The 19,294-nt window shown below is 41.0% G+C and overlaps 1 protein-coding gene across 1 annotated transcript in view; it reads right to left on the bottom strand.

The window, feature by feature from the left end:
• TPPP (tubulin polymerization promoting protein) overlaps nucleotides 1-555 on the bottom strand; it is a 55,416-nt gene extending 54,861 nt beyond the window's left edge. The window contains exon 1 of the mRNA XM_003204706.5: nucleotides 399-555. The gene's annotated coding sequence lies outside the window, so the exon portion shown is untranslated. The remainder of the gene's footprint in view (nucleotides 1-398) is intronic.
• Nucleotides 556-19,294: the final 18,739 nt, after the last annotated feature.

Here is a 19,294-nt window from a genome sequence, read left to right as displayed (position 1 = left end):
GCGGGGAAAAGAGAAACACAAGGGGGGAGGAGAGGGAGAGGAGGGAACGCGCTACGCCCGCTAGAAGAAGCAACCGCCGTCTTATCACAGCCCCCCGAGACCGTTACATAACGGCAGCAAGGAGCGCAGCGCTGCGCAACCCGCTGCGGTGCGGGGAGACTCCGCTCCCACCGGGGCACGGTACACACACACAACGAAAAGCCTCCCCGTAGGGCTGCACTGACCAAATGTAATCAGCCAGCGCGCCGGCAAGGGGCGAGAGGACAAGAAACACCAGTGAAGCGTGACGGTTCCAAAAAAAAAAACAAAAACAAAAACAAAAACAAAAAAAAAAAAAAAAAGGGAAAAAGAACATAAAAGAGGGACTTAGGAAGCTGACCCTGCCTCAGTCCACTTACCACCGGCTCACCGAGGGAGCGACAGCTCCTGCCAGCCCAACCTGACTCTCGCCCCGACTCTGACGCGACCAGCAGCCAACCCCGAGCTGGCGCGGCGGCTCAGCCAGGCTCCTGCCCTCCCGGCAGCGGCATTGGCGAGCGCCCGGCACCGCCTACTCGCCCTCCTCTGCCGTTCATCCCCATAGGACAGACGAGCTGTCCAGCTGGCGACCGCTCCCGCCTCCCACGGAGCGTGAGGTAATGAATTAACGGAGGGGCAGCTGCTGCCTTAAATGGCTGGTTGTACGCTGTGCCTTCTGTCTTCTCCCTGCTCGTTACCCGGTGCTCGGCAGTAGGTGGGTAGGGAGGAGATGGCTTCCTTGCCGTTCCTCTTTTTAAGAGCTGGGACAGATACAGATCGGATGGCTGGGTGTACACAGCACATATCGCACAAATCTGCGTTGGGAAGCCTGGGAATCGAGGCCAGGTTCAGCATCTTCCTTCGTTTCTCCCGTCCCAAGGAAAATGCACATAGCAGGGGGGTGAAGCCAGATGATTATTATGGTCCTTTTCAACCCAGGCCATTCTATGGTCCTATGACCAGGGAGCAGTGTCAGTCTGGCAACCAAATCTTGCATGCTTTGTCAGCTTCTGGTTCTGATGGCTGACCTTAAACTGTGCTTTTTAACAAAAAATAAACAACTAAAAATAAGTAACTGAAAAAAAAATAACAACTGGGCTGGGCTAGTGCACATTGTGCAATGTGGTAGGTGTTCCTCAATACCTTGTGAGGACATTGGAAGTCTACTCTTTATGAAACTTGAGCTGCCCCAAGAAAGGTCCCTCCATGCAACTGAGAAACAGATCAAGAGCCGTGCAATTCTGAATTAGAGACTGGTTTCAAAGGCAAAATGAGTGCAATACAGATTTAACAATAAACAAGGTTTAGTAAGTAGCCCAGAGAAGAGAACTCACCCAGTATTTAACATACAGCTGATACTATGTCATCTTCAATTTTCCCTAACCCACACAGTTCAGAATATAATATGGTTTCTTTAATAGAATTTTTTGTCACAATCCATACTAAGACCAATGTTCTCTTTTAGTAGCATCACTCTTAGAAAAAAACATGCAGAATAGAATTACCCAAATTTGATTGTGATAAAATTTGGACAAATCACACGAATTTATTTGTGTTTCACCATCAGTAATCAACATGGATTCATCAAGGCGAAATCATGTTTGAACAATCTGGCAGCCTTCTATGATGTCATGACGAGCTGGGTAGGTTAGAAGAGAGCAGCAGTGTTACCTGCTTTGACTTCAGCAAGGCTATTGATACTGTCTTCCATTGCATCCTCACAGGTAACCTTAGGAAGTGTAGGATAGATGAGTAGAGAGTAAGTGAGACTGGGAACTGGCAGAACTTGAAGGGTCATGGTCAGTGGTGCAGAATCTAGTTGGAGGCCTGTAGCTAGCAGTGTTTCCCAGGAATTGGTACTGAGTCAAGTCTTGTTCAGCATCTTCACCAATGATCTGAGTGAAGGCATACAGTCCACCCTCAGCAAGTTTGCTGATGATACAAAGCTGGGAGGAGCAGCTGGCACACCAGAAGGCTGTGCTGTTATTCAGTAACAGCTGGATAGGCTGAAGAGTTGGGCAGAGAGGAACCTGATGAGAAGTAACAAGGGCAAGAATAGGGTCCTTCACCAGGGAAGGAATAACTGCATGCATCAGTATCAGTTAGGATATGACCTGCTAGAGGTGAGCCTGTGGAGTAGGTGTCCCAGTAGGTAACAGGTTAACCAGGAGCCAGCAGTGTTCCCTTGTGGCCAAGAAGGCCAGGGGTATTCTGGGGTGCATCAAAAAAAGAAAGAGTGGACAGCGCATCGAGAGAGATGATCCTCTCCATCTACTCTGTCCTTGTGAGGCTACATCTGGAGTATTATATCCAAGACTAGGCTCCCCACTTCAAGAAAGACAGGGAACTACTCAAGAAACTCTAGCCAAGAGCTACAAGGATTAGGGGCCTGGATCATCTTCCTTATGAGGAAAGGTTGGGAGAGCTGAGACTGTTTAGCCTGGAGAAGAGAAGATTGAGGAGGGATCTTATCAGCACTTAGAAATATCTAAAGGGTGGATGTCAAGTGGATGGGACCAGGCTGTTTTCACTGGTGCTCAGCAAAAGGACAAGAGGCAATAGATACAACCTGGAATACAGGGAGTTCCATCCGAACACAAGGAAAAAACTTCTATGAGGATGACAGAACACCGTAACAAGCTGTCAAGAGTGTCCTTTTCTGAAGATATTAAGAACCCACCTGGATGCTTTTCTGTGCGTTCTACTCCATAGAACTTGCTTTCAAAGGAGGGAGTTGGAGTAGATAATCTCCAGAGGACCATTGTTGTTATGCGTTTCATGAAAGGAAGAGGGATGATCAAGAAAGGAAACTTTAATAAATCTGTCAGGTTCTATGGTACAATACACAAACAGCATTAATAGCTGCATCTTAGAATCATAGAATTACAAGGTTGGAAAGGACCTACAAGATCATATAGTCCAACTGTCTACTACCACTAAGTTACTAAACTACATGTCATAGCACCTCATCCAGATGCCTCTTGAACACTGCCTGGGATGGTGACACCACCACCTCCCTGAGCAGGCCATTCTGGTGCCTGACTACTCTTTGGGAGAAAAAGGTTTTCCTTATATCTAATCTAAATCACCCCAACTTGCAGCCATTTCCCTGGGTCCTGTTTATTGCCTGGGAGAAGAGGCCAAACCCTTCCTCATCACACCCTCCTTTCAGGAAGTTGCAGAGTGCAATGAGGTCTCCCCTGAGCCTTCTCTTCTGTAGACTGAACAATCCCAGCTCCCTCAGCCACTCCTCATAAGACTTGTGCTCCAGGCCCCTCACCAGTTTCGTTGCCTTTCTCTGGACACATTCCAGGGTCTCAGTGTCTTTCTTGTAGTGAGGGGCCCAAAACTGAACACAATACTCAAGGTGCGGCCTCACCAGTGCTGAGTACAGAGGGATGATCACTTCCTGCTCCTGCTGGCCACACCATTTCTAATGCAGGTCAGGATGCTGTTGGCCCTCTTGGCCACCTGGGCACACTGCCGGCTCATGTTCAGCTAAGCATCAACCAACACCCCCAGGTCCCTTTCCTCTTCACAGTCATCCAGCCACTCATTCCCAGGCCTATAACGCTGCATGGGATTGTTGTGGCCAAAGTGCAGGACCTGGCACTTGGCCTTGTTGAACCTCATCCCATTCACCTCAACCCAGAGATCCAGCTTACTTAGATCCCTCTGAATGGCCTCCCTACCCTCAGGCAGATCAACACCACTTCCCAACTTGGTGTCATCTGCAAACTTACTGAGGGTGCACTCAATCCCTCATCTAGGTCATCAATAAAGATATTAAACAAGATGGCCCCCAGTACTGACACATGAGGAACATCACTTGTAACAGGTCGCCAGCTGGGCTTAACTCCATTAACCACTACCTGCTGGGCACGGCCCTCTAGCCAGTTCCTTACTTCCTTACTATACAGAAGGGTATATCTGTCCAGGCCATGGGCAACCAGTTTTCCCAGGAGGATACTCTGAGAGACCATGTCAAAGGCTTCGCTGAAGTCTAGGTAGATTACATCAACAGCCTTTCCCTCATCTACCAGGCTGGTCACCCTTCTACTCCTCATAGAAGGAGGTGAGGTTGGTCAAGCATGACTTGCCTTTCATGAATCTTTGCTGGCTGGGCCTGATCCCCTGTATGCCACGCACGTGCTGTGTGATCTCACCCAACATGATTTCCTCCATAACTTTCCCTGGTATCGAGGTCAGACTGACAGGCCTGTAGTTCCCCAGATCCTCCTTATGGCCCTTTTTGAAGATGGGAGTCACATCTTGTGACGAGTCATCTTCTTTCCCTCTAGTTGATCAGGATCAACATTTATTAGTAGGAAAAGAGAGGGCTGCTCCAAAAGTAATGGCTGCTATTTTATTGTATTGGCTTACAGTGTCAGAGATGACTGTTGGTGGTATGACCAGCATTGTGAGTGCTATTAAAAATATATTAACAGCAATAGGAGGACTGGAGATAAAATCACTCCATTACCTGATGAGGATGATCACCTGAAACACAGAGATGCAGACAATGCAGGGACACTTCATGCCTTCTGTACATCTGTCTTCAACATTAATTATGGACTTTGAGACCCCTGGAGTACTGAGCTGGAGGACTTATAGTGTGGAAATAATGAACTCCCAGCCAGCTCCAAACTTGTGCAGGATTTATTCCAGCAGGATGCATATAAGTCTATGGGATCTGATGGGATTTATCCCAGAGTTCTAAAGAGAGCTGGCCTATGTCATCACAAGACCACTATTAATTATTTTTTAATGGACTGGTAATCAGGAAAGGTCCCAGTCAACTGGAGGATGACTAATATAGCCCCAGTTTTTAAGAAGAGCAAGAAAAAAGGCCCTGATAATTACCGGCCTGTCAGTCTCACCACAGTGCCTAATAAAGTTATTGAGATTATTCCTGGACTTACTGAAAAACACTGAAAGACAATGCAGTGATTGGGCACAGCCAACCTAACCAAGTTCATGAGGGGAAAGTCCTGTTTAACAAATTTAATCTCTTTTTGTGACAAGAGTTACCCTCCTATTTGACCAAGGGAAGCTGGCTGATGTAATTTTTTGGATTTCAACAAAGCTTTCAATATTATTACTCACAGAGTCCATCTGGACAAAATGTCTAGCATACAGCTAGACAAAAACATAACACAACGGGTAAACAGTTGGCCTATGAGTCAGGCTCAGAATGTTATACTAAATGGTGTTACATCAGACTGGTAGCCAGTCTGTAGCAGAGTTCCTTCTTATGGCCAGTTCTCTTCAGTGTTTCAATCTATGACTTGGATGCAGCACTTGAACTGGTACATTATATAAATTTGTGGATAACTCCAAGCTGGGAGGAGCCAATGACTTCCTCAATGGCAGAAAGGCTTTGCAGAGGGCTGGGCTGTCAGTAACCACATGAAGTTTAACAAGAGCAAGTGCCAGATTCTGCATTTGGGGTTGGACAACCCTGGATATACGTACAGGTCAGCTAGAAAGCAGCCCTACAGAAAGGGATCTCAGCATTCTGGTTGACAGCAGGTTGAATATAAGTCGGAATTATGTCCTGACAGTCAAAAGGGCCAATCGCCCTGGGGTGCATCAGGCCCAAGCATTGCTTGCTAGTTGAGAGAAGAGGACACCTCAACTACTTTTTGCAGTTTGGGGTGTCACAATCTAAGACAGACATAAAACTATCAGAGAGCATTCAAATACATGCTACAAAAATTGTGAAGGGTCTAGAAGACAAGATATATTAGAAGCAACTGAGATTGCTTGATTTGTTCAACTCAGAGAAGAAGAGACTAAGGGGAGACCTCATGGCAGCCTGTAGCTTCCTGATGAGAGAAGCAAAGTGAAAGGCACTGATCTCTCTCATGAAAGTGACAGGACCTGAGGGAGTGGCATGGAGCTGCATCAAAGAGGCTTAAGTTGGATATTAGAAAAGGGTTCTTCACTGAGAGGGTGGTCAGGCCTTGGAGCAGACTCCCCAGGGCAGTGATCACAGCACCAAGCCTGCTGGAGTTCAAGAAGTGTTTGGACAATGCTCTCCGAAATATGGTTTGAAATTTGGTTGGTCATGTGTGGAGCCAAGACTTGGACTCAATGGCTCTCAGATACCTCTTCTAAGTCAGTATGTTCTATACTTTTGTGATACCTCAGGGCAAGCACGCTCTGCCAACCTAATCCTTAATGATCTGCATTCCTCTCTTCAGTTCACAGTCAGACTGGATGAGGATAAGTAAAATGATTAATTCTCTATTTCTTTATTCAACTGACACTTTTTTTTTTTGTTTTGTTTTGTTCAAGATACTTATCTTCTACACCTGCTAAACTAATTTTAGGAGAGCATAGTATAAAATCACAAAATTTCATTTAGGGATACCTTCATAAAATATTATAACTTTGAGTTCATTCTATTTCTGCATTAAAATTAACACCTCTTATACTTCAAAGCAGGACAGTCTGCATTTACTTTCTTAAACTCAAGAAAGCTACCATCAATTATATTTGTTTATTGTATTTTTATTCAAATAATAAAATAATGTGAATGCCATGTTCATATATTTTGTGGATTTCTGCAGCAGTATCTACATTTCCTTTACATGAGAAAATTACACTGTTATAGGAAATACCCTCGAGTTCCCAGAAGCCTTCTCTCATCCTTGCACAAGGAATGACTTTCCTCAATCCCAGAAATCATCTATTCAGTTTTACACTAATAAATCAATATTGCTTTGCCATAGAAGATAGCCTTTCAGAAATTCTTGAGAGTAGTCTAGCTCTCAGGAGAGATTGATTCTATGATTCTGTGATTCTTGGTTGGTTCAATCTCATCTGGAAGTCTGCTCCTTCACAAGAAAAAAAAGACCATGGCCTTGAGATCTCACTGTTATCCTAAGATTAGCTGCATTTCTCAAGAGGTAAGTACAGCTGTGTTCGTAGGCTGAGCTGTGACTGGAGGATATGTGCTTATTCTAATCACAAACTACTGTGATAGTTCAGCTGTGACATGATCTGATGATTCATCTGTGTGACCCAGCATTTCAAGTTCTCTTTTCCTCTTCTAAATAACTATTTGAAAACATTATTGATCAAATATTATTTTCTCACACACACTCTAATGTTCCAAAGCCACTCCAGCAGGAGCATATTTCTTTAAGACCTAGGAGTGGAGCAGAGCAGGGGCATGGGCACGGGCTATATAATGGCTCCCAAGGGGCTCTCACAGTGCAAAGGTCCCAAACACTCCTTTATACAAGCTGAAAAATGAACTTTGTTGTCCTTGGGCTGATGGCTACAGATGTGGGGAAATCTGGTCCCACAGTTTTCCATTCTCAGATCTTCACAGTAAGAAAAGTACAGATTTCATGCTGAATTCCAGAATATTACTCAATTTAATTAACACTAGAAGCATATGGACCTATTCAAAATAAAATGGTATGTTTCCCCACTTCATTCTGTCCATCAGCCAACGTGCATATCTACCTTCTACAATTGACAGATTCTTTTTAAATTACTATACTTCTTGCTTGTTATTTCTATACTGATCCTAATGTTTACTTATATTAATATTAAATATAAAATTAATATTATACATTATTATATTATTATATATTAAATATAAAATTAATATTAAATATTAATGTAATATTTATTTATACTATACCTAATATTTACCATTCATTTTCTTTTTTTTTTTTATTATATATGTTTTTTCCTTCTGTTCTTTTTGCAGTTTTCTGCAAGACAGAGTATTCTCTCTTGTTTAGGCAGCTTCTTTACTAATACATAAAGCCAGTTCAACCACAGTAGGATAATTTTACGGCTAGCATTATGTCCTAGGCTGAGAGAGATGATATGCAGTACTGACAAAATGAAAAATTCCATAAACACTGGGCAATTTGTGAACCAACAGTTATGTTATATCTTGTACCAGAACTAAATAAAAAGATTTTACAAGTCTTCAGGCCTCAGTAGGAAGACAATTTATTATAATAACATCAAGACTGTGTTATTATAATAAAAGGTCACTTTAATTTGCTTGTTAGTTTCAAGCTTTGTATATTTTAGTCATAATATTTGTGTGAATGAAAGAGTACAATATTGGTTGAAACTTCCATCAAAATGGCAAGTAATCGTTCCAATTAGGTTTTAGTCAACTTTCAATCAATGTTTAGTCAATTTTTATTCAACTTAGTAAAAATGTATTCAACTCCATTGGTTTTTGTTGTTTTTTTTTTTTGTTTGTTTGTTTGTTTTTGGAACTTGTCCTGCCTTTATGATTTTTGACAATATGACCTTCTATGTTACACAGAATTAGTTCCTTTGCAACTGTGTGTTCAGTCTTAGTCAATCATAGGAGGGCAGAAGTAGCCATCTGCAAGACTCATGGCAGTACAGATACATTTTTATATATAATATGCCAAGGAGTATTTATTTGCATCAAAAATATGGTAACATTTAAAATAGGCAAGCATGAAGGGTCATTCTCTCTACATTTTCACATCCTTTGAGAAGTGGTAGGCAAGTCAAAATGAAAGAAAAAGAATGAAAAACTTACCAAGATTGCCCAGATAATAGAAGAGGCCCTTCAGGTATCCACAGTGATTTCCTGCTAAAATCTGAGAAGCTGGGACTTTTGAATACAGTTAGCTTAGGTTACTTTATGTTAGCAGATATGAGAATATATGAAACCTTTTTTAAACCTACTGGTTTGTGCATCTCAGATGTCATTCATTGCCCCAGCACTAAATACCCCAATTTGCTTTGTGTAAAAGTAAGACCACTTTTAACTCTGATATTTTATAAAAGAGTACTCTTAAGAACTGTTCATTGATTAGGAAATGAGTGAAAATGTAGGTTTTGATGTAACTAGCATTGATTGTAACTCAAGCAGTTACCATGTCATCTTCATTCTTGGCTTATACATTCCTTCTTTAATTGCTTTATGACAAACTAAACTTTGTTAGACCTCAATCCATCATCATGAATACGCATTGGTACTGCATGTGATCTATTGTAATTCAGCCTAGAATTGAAGCGTGATGTTCTAGCCCCACTAACATTAGGTTAGCCATTAATTTAAAAGGAGTCAGCATTCAGTTTGCCCGTTCCCTTACTTCCTCATGAGCATTTACTAAATAAAGTTAGAGACAAACTGATTTTTTAAAGAAGTCCTAATTCTGTCCTGTACTGCTTAGCATGTGTTTAGACACGACAAGAAGCAAAGAGCCATGTGCAATAAAGTTTCTCACATTCTGTGTTTTTATTTGATTTAGGTCTAATGTCATATTTTGCCACCTGTGCTCATTCTTCAGACGTATTTTAAAAGCTGAACCCTACTCCTCAGTTAAGCCTTCTTATATATTGCAAACAAAAGCCAGCCCATTAGAAAATACAATGGAAACAGCCAACTAGAATAAAAACCATAGCAAGCAAAATCACAGAGTGGCAATTTGTAAACAGAATCTGCGATGCTCTTGGTTAGTTGAAGAATTCCAGCAAAGGAATAATGGACCTTTTAGTGAAGGCAGTGGCAGACTGAATTGTACTTGTTTTAAGATTAATCTGCTGTTTGAAAACTACGGGCATGATTTCAGAAAAGAAAAACTAAAATAATATGGAATGCCTTGCATGCACTGCAATGATCCACTGTAACAACAAAGAAGTGTTTGTTCATGTGTAAAAATAAAGGTTCAGTTAAGATAAAATTTTAAAAAATTATTTTTCTGGTCAATAGTGAATCCCTTTTGCTATCCGGTGGAAGAAAAGATCGTTCTTTTCACACTGAAAGGCACAGACATACTCTCTCAAATTTTGCTGAAGCTGACCAAGATATCTTTGGTTCCAGGTTAGATTAGACTTACACCACTGTTTCACTACTTCACCAGAATGTAAGAATGGAATGTCTCTAACAGTTTATTTCATACTCTTACATGTCAAAGTGTTGCTAAAGGTAGGTTAGTTTGTGTCAGACAAAGAGTGGAAAGATCTGAGACATAAAAAAGTGCTCTGCTTCTTCTCTCTAAATACTGAAAAGTCCTGTCATGAAAAAGAGCAGATAGATATAACGAAGAGACTGAATTTGGCATTAAACTACCCCCATCGTGAACAACTAAAGACGTTCAAAGCCTCAAGTATGAGGAAAAGCTCAGAGATGTGGAACCATTCTGCCTAGAGGAGAGAAGGCTCAGGAAGAATTTTATTGATGTCTGTACCTGAAAGGAGGGAGCAAAGAAGCCAGGATCTTTTCAGTTGTGCCTGGGGGAGTGGCCAAGATGACTTGCAGAGGATCTGCCATACAAGTGATGTCTAATGAACAGCTATACATGGTTTGCATTTTGCATTACTAGTGCCCAGCGTGGGATTGGGCTTTTCCTAGAATAGTCTCAGATATACAGGTAAGTGATCACTAAAATCACATCAACTAAATTACCCAGAGCAAACAGTTTGACAGCTTTGGGCTTTTAGGTTGGATACAAAGCCCATTTATGAGAAGAACAATAACTAGTGTTCTGAATACATCAGATATGTGCAAAGGGATAATATTTGATGAGATGTAAAAGAAACAAACAAACAAAAAAGAACCCCTCCATTACTAAATTACCAAGCCAAAACAAAATGTTTCAACATTGGAAACTTATTTGATATGCTCTCCAGCTCTTTTATTACAGCAGCACCACAGAACAGTTTTCTACATAATAAAGCACTGTTATCCATGGCCACCACTCTGATAAAACATTTGTGTGCTTTTTCTGATGGACAGAAGAAAAGGTAGGCTATACTGGTTGGTGCAGATCCATATTAGAATCATAGAAAGTTTGGTATTAGAAGGGAGTTTAAGATCATCTAGTTCCAACACCACTGCCACGAGAGGGAACGACTTCCACTAGACCAGGTTGCTCAAAGCCCCACCCAACCTGGCCATTAACACTTCCAGAGATGGGACATTCAGAACTTTTCTGGGAAGCAAGTTCCATTGCCTCATCGCCCCTGAAGAATTTTCTCTTAACATTTTATATTAATCTATCTGTTTTTTTTTTTTTAATTATTATTATTTTTTTAAAGTTATTACCCTTTGTCCTTTAATTTCTTGATACAAATTTCCTCTCCAGTTGTCTTGTAGATCCCCATTAGGTAAGAGAAGGTGGTTATAAGATCCCCCTAGAGAAGAGAGCTTTATGTTCTCAAGGCTGAACAACCCCAACTATCTCAGCCTATTGTCATAGGAGAGGTGCTCCAACCATCTAATCATAATCATGGCCCTCCTCTGGATTCACTCCAGTAGATGCATGTATTTCTTATGCTGGTGGCCCGAAAGCCGAACAGAGTATTCCAGGCAGGGTCTCATGTGAGGATGTAGAAGGGGAAAATATCTCCCTTGACCTACTGGTCACATTTATTTTGATGCAGTCCAAGATATGCTTGGCTGATTTTCTCCTACAGTGGGCAGTATTTCACTATTCCAGTTCCTGCCTTTGATTTCTGTGACTTAGTATGCCCAAATTTCTTGATACCATCAAACCAGACAGTGGTTCTTTTGGGTTAAAATTCAGCTCTGCAACACTGGTCATTTACATTTCAAATTTATTCTCATATTGAAATATGGTTATATTCCTCATATAGTGAGTGAATGCTGAGTTAATGTTTGAAGCTCATTTGCAGGCATTTTATGTTTATCTAAAAGAGGAGAGTGATTATTTACTGATAGTAGTGAAAGATGGATCCTGCACCTGTTCATTAAAAAGCCTTCAAGTCACTGATGCAATGGGGACCATACTGTTCAGTCCTTCATATCTAGGTCACACTATGGCTCCAGTTTTAAATTTTCAAATTGTTTAGTTCCATAAGCAAATTAAATAGAGATATGAATAAGGTTCAGTAGCTCTCTCTAATTCAAATATGTCTCATGTATGTCAGATTCACAACTACAAAGTTTATCAAGTTTTGCGCTAGCTGAATAAACCAACTACCTGAAGAAAGTCGCTTCCAGAAAAGAAAGCAGGTGACCAGTTTCATCTTCATTTTTCATTTCTGCTCTCATGCTTAGGCATAAACAGAAAAAGTATAGCCAAGACATAAAAGACAAATGATTCTTAAGAGCCATTTCCAGACCACTAACTATTCACATCAAAGCAAGAATGACCCTGAGATTGCTTGATCACAAATCTGGAATACTGGGCCAATATACATTATGGAGCCTAGAACAGAGGAGCCATGTCAAGGCTGAGGAAAGCTGTCATAATCTCCTTTGTAAGACAGGTTATTTAGATGCAGGTAATTTAGAAGGCTAATTTATTAATGAAAATTATTTATCTTAATGCCAATGCATTAATGCAGTGAAAAATTTAGAACACTCTACACTAAAGATTTAAAAAAGAAATTAAATATCTTATCTAGCTTATTTCAAAAAGGACTACTAAATGTGTATTTCTCAGCTTTATAAAAATTGCATGCTTGGTGATTCAAGATTACAAGTAGTGTGCATGTTACTACACTGAGTGATTGTAAAAAGCTAGTGGATTAACAAACTACTGACAGTAAGATTTCTTAATGCATTTATTGCCCTTTGAGTTATTCTGGTCCTGACTGTTGGCAGAAAAACAAAGATCAGTTTGTAGAATTCAGCAGACGTCTATCTTAGAACAGAGCCAACAGCTAGACTGATGAAGTCATGAGAGACTTGACTCAGATCATAAGTAAACAAGGTTTACTGTTGAAAACATGTGACCATTAATTACTAGTAAAAGTCCAAAGAGAGCGTACTGGTGTGTTACCTTCTTTCTTTTTGTTGTCTTTGCTGTTTTGGATTATTCTTGTTCCATCTGTAGAGCAAAAAACCTTTTTTTTTCCTTCCTTCCTTCCCTCCTTCCTTCCTTCCTCCGTTCCTCCCTCCTTTCCTCCCTCCCTCCCTTCTTCCGTCCCTCCTTCCCTCCCTCGCTCCCTCCCTACCTTCCTCTCTTCCTCCCTCCCTCCTTCCCTCCCTCTCTTCCTCCCTCCCTCCTTCCCTCCCTACCTCCCTTCCCACCTCCCTTCTCTTCCTTCCTCCGTTCCTCCCTTCCTCCCTCCTTCTCTCCCTTCCTCCCTCCCACCCTTCCTCCCTCCTTTCCTCCCTTCCTCCCTCCCTCCTTTCTTCCCTCCTTCCCTCCGTCGCTCCCTCCCTCCCTCCCTCCATTCCTCCCTCCCTCCCTTCCTCTCTTCCTCTCTTCCTCCCTCCCTCCCTCCCTCCCTGCCTTCCTCCCTCCCTCCCTGCCTTCCTCCCTCCCTCCCTGCCTTCCTCCCTCCCTCCCTGCCTTCCTCCCTCCCTCCCTGCCTTCCTCCCTGCCTCCCTCCCTCCCTCCCTGCCTTCCTCTCTTCCTCCCTCCCTCCCTGCCTTCCTCTCTTCCTCCCTCCCTTCCTCCCTCCTTCCCTTTCTCCCTTCCTCCTTTCCTCCCTTCCTCCCTTCCACCTTTCCTCCCTTCCTCCCTTTTGACTCTGGCTAATTAGTACTGAATGAATGTTTGAGTTAGCTGTCAAGAGAGGCTTCTAGAATCTACAAGTGCAGATGAAGTCAATGAGATTAAATCAATATTTTTCTTTTAAGGCAAGTAGACAGACTTGTACTGAAAAGTAAATCTTCCCTTTCCTACAAATACATTGTGCCTGCACCAGGAAGATATCACGTTGAAGGACATGTTTCTCTTAATCAGAGTCAATTAAACAAAATAAGGCAAGTTTTCTTGTCGACTCCTCCAGTGGGTGATTCATGGTTTAACAGTTCATTAATGAAATGATGGTTACATGGGCTGCATAAGATTCTTCTTTCCCAAATGTTAGTTTTCAGAGCCAGTTCTACTCAAGTGATGAGGGCACAATCCTTATCTCTTTTGACAAGAACAACAAAGATTTGCAAATTTTAACTATGGGACAGGGTTATACTCTGTGATATCAAGCACTCTAGCAACTAATATCTACAAATAATAAATGGAAATATATTCTTTTTATTATTCCAATGAATTACTGTATTTACTCTGAGAATACTGCATTCATTTACAGGGATTTTTCTCACTGTGAAAGAGTCTCACTGTAAAGCTCCTAAGTCAGATACTTCACATATGGATGGACAACTTGGTCTTGGAGAGCTGCCCTGGAATGATGCAAGAAAACATAGGGTCTAATCTCTTTTGGATAAGAAATTATGTCAACAGTAGCTATATTAACAAAGAGGTCAATGACTGGTAAACAAAACCCAAACAATTGAATGAGTGAAGGTACAGCATCAGGAGATTGGTGCGAGAGACTAATGTTTTTACAAAGTTAGAAAGAAAGACAGAAAGTCAGACAGAAGGAAAGAAGGAAGGAACAAAGGAAAGAACAAAAAGAAAACAAGAAAGAAATCTTGTCTGTTTCATGTTGGAAACACACCCAGCAGCAACAGTCAGTTATCTGTATGCTTTTAAATCATCTTAGAAAGTATTATTCTCTTCACATAGTCCCACAACAACCTACTTCCAGGCACTACTATTTCCAACCACTCATCAGAAACGGTGGTCGTGTTATTGAAAGGAAACAAGTCAACCAGAGCATTGAAAGAAAATGTGTATTGAGCTTGTCTTGGTATGAACAAGAGTTCAATGGATTATACTAGTGCAAACATCATTAGCCTGGAGCATTAATCACTAAAACTAGAACTCATGGTAGAAAGTGCTGCCAATTCAAATGAAAACAAGAGTATTTAACCATTCATGTAGGTAAATGTTATCAGTACACCTAGAGATAAGGTGATTTTACATTCTTGGTCTATAAAATAAATCCTGTACTACAAAGAAGGTGTGCTAGTTTCGTGGATGAATCAGCTAGCACACAGCTCTGTGCAGAAACAAAATAAATACCTTGCCTCTGTGTGTATACTGGCTTCATCTTTTCAAATTCAGAGATACACTTGGTCCCTGGATTTAAAGCAATGTACAGGCACATCCGGGATGCTGGAATTCTTAATTATACATACCTATGGATGGAAGAAAGAATTCTTGCAGTGGTACTCAGTAAGTATTTGATCACCAGCCACATACATCTGAACATCTTTTCCAGACAGATTTATAATAACTGGTGTTCCATACAAGATTTCAAAAGGACTATCTCCTTCTCTAAGTCTAGGAGTTATTTGAATTTTCAGCAATGGCAAAGAGAGAACTTCTACCCATTTCAAATGTCTTTCTGGACATAATTTTCCAATCTGTCTTTATAATGTTTGATTCATTCTCTCTGCCTGATAACTTGACTGAGGTTTCCACGTGCTATGTAAATCCCATTTTATTTGCAAGAACCTAGATACTCTTTGGTTTATTTCTGCTACAAAATGAGGCCTTCTGTCTCACGAGAGAGCTTCTAGAATACCCAATCTTGGAATTACATGTTTTAATAAAAAATTGATTACTTTGCTTGTTGTGTTGGCTCAGCTTCTATCCTTATTGGCTGGCAAGGATCTTAGTTCTTTTTCTTCTTCCAGGGTTACAATTGCATATCCAGAGCTTTCTGCTCCTCCTTAACTACAAAGCTGCTTCCGTCAGCAAACAGCTCCCGGTCAAGACTTATTAGGGGGATATATCTTAGGTCTGGCCAGCTGGAATATACTTGTTCAATTTCTTACAGATAATTGTGAGATAGCCCTTCTCCCTCATTCACAGGTAAAAGCAATGCAGAATTTAAAACACTATTAGTAAGGTAATTGACATGTAAAACACTATTAGTAAGGTAATTCCTACTCTGCCATTGTTCTAAACCTTACCATTGCTCTAATCCTTGCCAGTACATTACCAAACATTGCAGAAGTGGACTTGAATCCTTGGGGAATCACCATTCAGCATAGATGAGTCTTTTGTCCCGTTGCTGGACTTCCTCATTCAGAAACAATTTCTGGCTCTGCTTTTTCAGGGAATGCAAAATAGAGCATCTTTCAAATCTAAAACTGTAAACATTAAAATTAGATATAGTTGTCAACAACATGTAAGGTTTTGTTACTACAGGAGGCATGTGACTATTCGATTACTAGCTCTCAAATCTTGCACTAATGGATAATCGTGAGAACTTAGCTTTCTAATGGGTAAAATTAGAGTATAATATTCAGACTAGCATTCTTGTAATAGTCCATACCTTAGAAAATTCTTAATTACAGGTTCTAGCCCAATATGGATCTCCAGCTTCATAGTAAATTGTTTTTGTTTTACTTGTTTAATTCCTGATTTCAATTCTTTTACCAATTTGGCAGACTTTCCCAGACTTTTCTGGCCCCTACACAGAAGGAACTACTGCATCCACGATTTCAAATGGAATTTCAGTCATTGTATATCTTTGCTCTCTTGTCTAAAGAATGTAATCGACTTGTGCCTGCAAGGTGTGTACCCATACCTTTTTCTTATCAGAAGTTATTAGAGTTCCTAATTTCTTCAACAAATCCTGTCCCATGAGAGGTAAAGAGAATTCTGGCACATACAGAACTTCATGAATTAAGATCTTATTTCCCATTTCATGTGTAATTTTTTGCAAAAAAATGTTTAACTTCCCACTTTCTCATGGCCCCAGCTACTTAAAGATCCTTTGCCACAACTTACAACAGAAGCAGCAGCTTCAGTATCTACTAAAAGAGTCAGTAATTTTATTTCTCAAGAACCTTCTCTAAATGTTCCTCTTCATCTTTGGTTTATGGCTTGCACTATAGCTGCTGTCAGGAAGCTTGACTTCATTTTTTTGCTCTTCTGCGTATCGTTTTATTTCCTTTCCTTTTCTACTTTTTCCTTATTGTCATGTACACTGTAGGCAATTTCAATCAATTGTGGAATAGACATCCCTGAAACCCTATCAACTTTCTGCAACTTCTTTCAGCTACTGGGGGCTGACTTTCCAGTGAACAATGTATTAAACACAATTTTATTCTCTTCCCCTTCTGGGCCCAAATCAGTCCACTTTCTAGCTGTCTCATATAACCTCTTCTGTTTCAGGCATAAACAATTCTAGACCTTCCCTAGCATTTATCTTTCAGTTTTCCTCATTAGCTTTCTCTAAAATCAATCATTTTTCCTCAGAGAGAGCAATGTGTTTAGCAAAACCTGTATATCTTTCCAAACGGGATTATGATTTAAAATATAAATCCTTATAAACAGGATTCCACGAACCCTCTCTGGATTTTTTCCTTTATAATCCAGTAAGCTCTTTCCAGTTTGTCAAATCAGAGGTAGAAAAGGGAACCAGCACCTATACAAGCAGTCCCCACAGCTTATCTCAGTAGAGCCTGATAGCTGATTGTTATGGTCTATCCATCCTGAAACGAGGATGGTTTGCCTTTCTTACTCTCAGATAATATTATCAAAGCTCCCAAACTTGTTTCCATCAACTTGCATTTCCATCTATCATCGTACTCGTTTTGTAACAAAAGGAACACATCAACATATGGAATTTCAGCCTGCTTATTTACACAATGACATAATAACATTGATTACAATATTGTATTGTGTCCCCTCTTTTAAATGAGGAGGGAGGGAGAACTGGCTACAATAGGCATGGAAATGTCTGAGGAACTCAACAAGTTCTTGGCCTTAGCCTTCACTGGCCATCAGGCTTCCCACACCTCTCACATCCCTGAACCTTTAGGTGGGGGGGGAGCAAAATCCCTCTCACTGAGAGCAGAGCAGGTCAGAGACCCACCCACCTCATGAGGCCAAATGTATACAAGTCTATGGAGCCAGATGACATGCATCCCAAGGTCTTAAAGAAATGGCTGATTGCCAAGATGCTCTCCATCATTTATGAAAACTCATGGCTGTTAGGCTGAGTCCACAGTGACTGGAAGAAAGAAAACATCACTGCCATTTTCAAGAAAGGGAGAAAGGAAGATCCAGAAAACCACAGCCTAGTGAGCCTCATGTATGTGCCTGGAAGATCATGGAGCAGAACCTCCTAGAAAACATTTTAAGGCACATGAAGGATGAGCATAGCTTAATCAAGGGAAAATCATGCCTGACCTATGTGGTGGCCTTCTGTGATGGAGTGACCAGCACCAGTGGACCAATAAAAGGCAACTAACACGGTCTACCTTCTGCAAGGTCTTTGACATGGTCACACACCACATCCTTATCTCTAAATTGGAGATTTGGATTTGAAGGCTGAACTATTCAGTGGATAAATAATTGCTTGGATGGTTTCAGCCAGAGTGTTGTAGTCTACGGATCAGGTGGAGGCTGGTGACAAGTTCTGTTCCTGTGGGGTTTGTGCTGGGGCCAGTGCTCTTCAACATTATCAGTGGGATTGAGTGTACCCTCAGCAAGTTTGCTGATGACACCAAGCTGAGTGCTGCAACTGATAAAACAGAAGGAAGGAATGCCACCCAGAAGGATCTGGACTGGCTTGAAAAGTGGGCCCACATGAATCAAATGAGGTTCAACAAGGCCAGCGTCAGGGCAATCCCAAGGAAGACCTAATTGTGGCCTCCCAGTACTTGAGGGGAGCTTATAAACAGAACAGAGACCAAATTTTTACAAGGGCAGATAAGGATAGGACTAGTGGGAATGGCTTTCAATTAAAAGAGGGGAGATTTAAGTTAGATGTTAGGAAGAAATTCTTTACTCAGGGTGGTGAAGTACTGGAACAGGTTGCCCAGAGAAGCTGTGAATGGCCCACTGGGCAGGCATTCAGGGCCAGGTTTGACAGGGCCCTCAGCAACTTGATCTAATCTTCAATTTAGTGGTTGGCAATCCTGCCCACTGCAGTGGGAACTAGATTATTTTTAAGGTCCCTTTCAACCTAAGCCATTCTGCTATTCTACAGTTGCCACTGAAGCTGAAGTTTTCTTGGGATTTTCTCCCGCATTATGCAAAACTGGAAGCATATCTGTTCACTTCACGTGTCATAAAAATAAATAAAAATAATTCTCAGTTTATCCTAAGAAATGTTAACATTAAAAAAAGGGATCAACTATAATGTCAGTTCTACTATTTCCTCATTTAATTGCCTCAGAACTATATTGAGATTTCTTAATGGCACAGGCAAGGCTGAATGCAGTTCTTATAAGAATAAAGCGGTACGTCTAAATTACTTCTGCAATAGCAAGTGAAGAAGGCCTAGTATTAAGCATAAAAGAAGTAAAATTTGTAAGAGTTGACTTAGTTTTCTTGCTGCTTTTCCAGAGAGAACTGAAAAAGGATTGGGCTAATGCTGTTTATCTTGCTCCACAGCTTCTGCTCTGAACAGTTTTTCTTGTATTCCCACAGGCTAACAACCAGCTTCCTTTCCACCCCTCCTTAACCATGAT

Source organism: Meleagris gallopavo, chromosome 3 (assembly GCF_905368555.1).
Source record: "Meleagris gallopavo chromosome 3, MGAL_WU_HG_1.1, whole genome shotgun sequence".
Classification (NCBI taxonomy): domain Eukaryota; kingdom Metazoa; phylum Chordata; class Aves; order Galliformes; family Phasianidae; genus Meleagris; species Meleagris gallopavo.
This window is presented reverse-complemented; position numbering and strand designations above follow the sequence as displayed.